Consider the following 5,475-nt stretch of genomic DNA (forward strand, 5'->3'; position numbering starts at 1 on the left):
TTTTAGAAGGGTCATCAAAACTCATGTCCGGCAAGTTCATCATCATCAATTCACTGCAGGGAAAGTTCGCTGTCATCAATTCACCACAGGGGAAGTTCACTGTCATCAATTTACTGTTTTTGGGGGGTTTTTTTTCAATAAAATAGTTTTTAACTATTAACTGTGATATACTATAGATCTATTTTCTTGGCAAACTTTCCTCATGGTGAATTGATGGCAATGAACTTACTTGTAATCATCAAAACTAGCCGAGAAGAAACAATTTATGGGTTTGTAGATTAGGAAGTAATGTATCAGTTATCTTCAGACAAGAAAGTTGGTGAGACTGGTTACAACAGAAGGGGATCAACTAAAAAGAACCCAGGTTATGATGCTAAACCAAACATTGTCTCCTATCTAAAAACAGATATAGTGTATCTGATGAGCTTCTGTGTATATAATTTCACTCATAACATTCAAGTCAACTTAAGTTTATGGTAAAAGACACTTAACCTAAATGGCATTCAGTAAGATTGAGTGCAGAACTATGTAAATTGCAAAAAATACATCTTAATCAAAAAGCTTTTTTGTTGTACATATGTGTAAATAAATTACTGACTTTTGTTTTTCAAAGTAATATCTTTTAGCCCAAGATCTAGCTGTAGGAACTGCAGAGCCTATTTGAAACATGTTCCCTACACACACACACATATACACTGATTGATAACCAGTCTGAAAAAGCAAGATAAAATTGCAAATTACCAAAGGAACATAAATTTTATAAATTATTTAAAAACAGAGAAGCAAATTGGGATGGTTTAGGTGTAGAGCCCAAAAGGAGAAATTGGTGTATTTACCCTGAAACCATCCATATTGATCCTAATTAATATTTATGTATCTTAAGGCGGTGAGCTAGCAGAACTGTTAGCATGTCAAGCAAAATGCTTAACAGCATTTCGTCCGTCTTTACATTCTGAGCTCAAATTCCGCCAAGGTTGACTTTACCTTTCATCCTTTCAGGGTCAATAAAATAAGTACCCGTTGAATACTAAGGTTGATGTAATCGACCTACCCCACTGCCCTAAAGTTACTGGCCTTGTGCCAAAATCTGAATCCAATATTTCTGTATCTGCCCTTTTTTTCCTAAATAAAAAATATATAAAAATTTAAAATAAAATTTGCCAAACTGTTCTAGTCAAAATTAAAGAATTTCACTTCTCCAAGCGATCTGTCACGTCTCCTTCTCACCATATACCAAACAAGTCACCAACACAGATAAGTGAAGAAGCTTTTAGTTGAAAAACTACTTACTGATACAACAGTGAAACTTCCGATCAAAATGTTCCATATTCTGAGTAGTTACAAAGAATGTACTAATCAAAAAAAGAACTTTCTCTTATCAACTTGGCACATGAAGTCCCAAAATGTTTTCAGGTTTGGATTTTACTTTTGCATTTTTATCTGACTAAAAGAGGCTACATCCATAAACTTTGTAGACTGGTGAAATAAAAGTGGTTGTTGTTTGAGGAGAAAAATATGAATGTAGTAGTAGTAGACAGCTTGCAAGTTTAGAGAAGCAAGAACAATTATGCCATCAATAGAAGAGACACGGGTAGCATACATCATGTTGGTATGGTGTTTGTTAGTGAACAAAAGCTTGCCAATCTATCATGAAATAATTATTCTCATTTATTATTAGTGATTTACAGCTGAAAATGCAACAAATGTATTTTAATCATTTAGTGTTTAAACAGGTCATATCAGGCCCAAATATTCTACCTGCTTTATGTTCAAACTGGCCAGATTCAGTTTCTCACACCAACCCTACAATATCATTCTAAAACTTAATAGTTACCTCACAAAAATCTCCAAGCAACAAGATAATGCAAGATTAATTCAAAACATGTGAATAAATATGCATTACTTTTGACAGAATAATGTGAAAGCTAAAGGATTAAGGACTCAGTAAATAAACTAACCTTTCTACAAGACAAAAAGGGAACCTATGTGCAATCACTCAATCTGTTTAAAAAGAGCTCCCAAATCTCCTATAAATCACACCTTAACCTTAAAAAATATGAGGGGGTGCTGTAAAGCTCCTGGCTTTAAGGGTATCGTGAAAAGCCTGGTTGGATGCCCAACCTTCCAAGTTCTTTTACAGGGCTTAGAAAAACTAAAGGACTGCTGCAATAAGAGCGTGAATCTGAGAGGGAATATGTTGAATATAAATGATCCTCTTGTACTTTCTCTTACCTAAATCCAGGAACTTTTCAGCACCCCCTTGTACATATAAAAAAAAAATTAACTAGCATTGCTCTAAATATATTATGTTTGAAAACAATTTATAAATAAAGATGGAACTGCCACAATTGAAACATCTGTTCAATATTATAGCCATAGATAAGAAACAACTATTCTAACAATATATCGCTTAGCAGGAAAATCAATAGCTATTGTTATCAACTGTGATACTGAATGCATGTTATTTCTTGCATGTACATTATTTTTTTTCTTTTTAAATTCTATGTACTCTTTCCAGTTTGAACAAAAATTTACTCTAAATTTGAAGAGGCCAGCTGCTGTGTTAGTAGACCTTTTGTCACTTTTTAAACAAAAAAACATCTATGTATAAAGAACCTGTTAACTCTTTACTACCAATGTAATATATAATGGATATTTGACAAATCATTAGAAAGAAACTTGCTGTACTATGGAAATGCTGAACATTCTTAAAATACCAAAGTCCTCCAAGTGTCAGCTTCTGCAAATTTGGAATATTTTGCTATGGTTATAGGCTCAGCAGATACTACTTGAAAAGGTTTAGAAGATGTTAGTAGAGATAAGGTTGATCATGCAGTGACAAAACACCAAAAGACAAATAACTAGGCTGCACTATGATTAGGAATTGGAAAACCTTTCATTTGAAGTCCAGTGTGAAAGGTGATGTTTCTAAAACAATTGCAATTCAGCAGATTTAGAGTCTTCACTCTGCAGATATTAGCCACAAGCAAAAAATGACCACCTTCCTCCCAACAATGCTCAGAAAATTTCAAATAAACATTAGATGACTCAAATTATTAGAGATTCAATCCAGAGTTTTATAACATCCACATGTAAAATACTGCACATCAGAAACTAAAATATATTCACTGTAAACATTTTCCAGATCAATAAAAAAACAAAAAAGCAGGTGTTCACCAAAGCAGGCTTTCTCAGTTGAAAGTATGCAACAGGGCAAAAGGATACTTTGATTACCCAACAGAGGTTCCATTTCCATATCACAGTTGCTTCTGTACAGAAGGACTAGCAAAAACTTCGGAATAGAATACACTTATGCTAGCTAACAAGGCTCATGCAAAGCATTGTAAAAATAAAATACTACCTGTCTCTTAACAACACAGCAGCCCCCCACCCCACCCCGCTCCAAAAAAGATGACACAAACATGATTGGTAAAGGCAAGACAATATGCAAGAAAGAATGGGTCTGACATTGACACAAAATCCTGTCATCAAGAAAAGGAATGTAGAGAGGCCCTGAAATACAAATATTATTTCATGATATTCAGAAAGAGTTTCCTTCTATCACAGCATCAGTAATCAAAGATAAAATACTATTTGCCTAAGTATGGTTCTTTTGCATTAACTGCGGATGAAACAGATTTCACTTGTTCTACGCTATTTTTGACAATGTTCTATCTGAAGAATTTGTTGGTTATTAAGCAGCTTCTGAACTTGATACTCAATTGCTTCTGCAGGACAAAATGTTGGTGCTGAACATTAGTAGTGTTAACATCCAGTTATGTGTTACCGCTGGAGAATATCCAAGATCCTTCTTGTCTGCTGAATGGCATCCCAGAAGAACAATGGGTAGATACTCACTCCATTGATGTTGGTCAGGGTAAGCATGCCTTGTAGCCTTAAATTGGCAGTGGAAGCATTCCACCATACCATGTGAAGCTGGATGGTAACTAGTAGTCTGAATGTGCTACACACCTAGAATTTTCGAAAGCTCATGGAAGAGCTAGGATTTGAACTGCCTACCATAGTTAGTGATGATCATGGTAGGAACACCATAACGCAATATCCAACCCAATACCAGGGCTCGTGCTACTGATTCTGCTGCAATATCACACAAAGGGATGGCTTCTGGCCAACATGTAAAACAGTCGATGCACATAAGGAGATACATAAAACATTGACTAACTGGCCAGGGTCCAACTACATTGAATTGGATGTGGCTCAAATGAGCATCCAAGATGTTGAATGTACCGAGAAGTGCACGAATGTGCTTATGCACTTTAGCTTTCTGGCAGAAAAGACAAGAACGTGACCAAGCAGTGATATCTCATCTCATATTCAGCCAAAAGAATCTAGCTGAAATGAGTTTCACTGTGGCTGAAGTTCCAGGATGCGAGAGACTATGCAGAGTGTGAAAAACAATTTGATGGTGAGTCTCTGGAACAAGAGGACATGGTGTATCTGTCGAGATGTCACATAATATTTGTGCATCAGAAGTAGGTACAGGCAGGTACTTAAATTTACAAGTCACAAATTCAGGTGAAGCAAGATCAATCGACTCTAAGGGAGGATGATCTGCAAAAAGAAGATGGAGGTTGATATAAGTGAATATCATTGGTAAACTGTGAAACAAAATTTAGGTGACGAATTTCGCAAGGTGAGTATCTGTTGGGCTTTGAACGAAATGCAAAAGTAAGTGGTGATTGGTACAGATCATAAAGTGGTAACCTTCAAGTGAGTGCTGAAAGTGTCTAACTGCCACGTACATAGCCAAAAGTTCACAGCCGAACATGCTATAGGCAATAACAGAGGAATTCAAGACAAGTTGCCCCTGGGAGCTCCTCTATGCTGATGACCTTGCTTCTCATAGCTGAGTCACTACCAGAACTAGAAAAGTTTCAGGTGTGGAAGCAAGGTCTAGAATCGAAGGGCATTTAAGCTGTAGTAACACCTGCGCATGCGTAGTCTTACGCATGCGTAGAATTAAACAAGCAAGCGTTTCCCGCTCAATTCATTCTCTTTCTCGCTGGCCAGCGATTGAGCAAGGACGTGTATTTAAAGCTGTCTCTACATCTTTCGGTCTTATACTCGACAGCTCGTTATTCTCACCTCTAAAGATGTATAACTAAAGATATGTATGTTTTACCAAGTAAATAAATGTTGTTTGAGTTGTTTAGTCTGGAGTTCAGCGTTCCGTCTATTTCTTTAATTTTTTAGTAGAAAGTCAGGTATACAATCTAAAGATGTATAACCCACTTTCTACTAAAAAGCTAACCTAGCAAAAACCAAAGTCTTAGTAAGTAGGAAGGCAGACAAATCACAAATTCCTTCAAGTAGATGGCCCTGCTCGATCTGTAGAAAAGGTGTAGGTAGAAACTCTATAAGATGTACCCAGCGTAAGCTATGGACACTTAAGAGGTGCAGCAATATCAAAGGAAGGCTAATTGGGAAGATAGTTTTTGTGTGTGGAAGATGCAT

This window comes from Octopus bimaculoides, chromosome 1 (assembly GCF_001194135.2).
Source record: "Octopus bimaculoides isolate UCB-OBI-ISO-001 chromosome 1, ASM119413v2, whole genome shotgun sequence".
NCBI classification, from domain to species: Eukaryota; Metazoa; Mollusca; class Cephalopoda; order Octopoda; family Octopodidae; genus Octopus; species Octopus bimaculoides.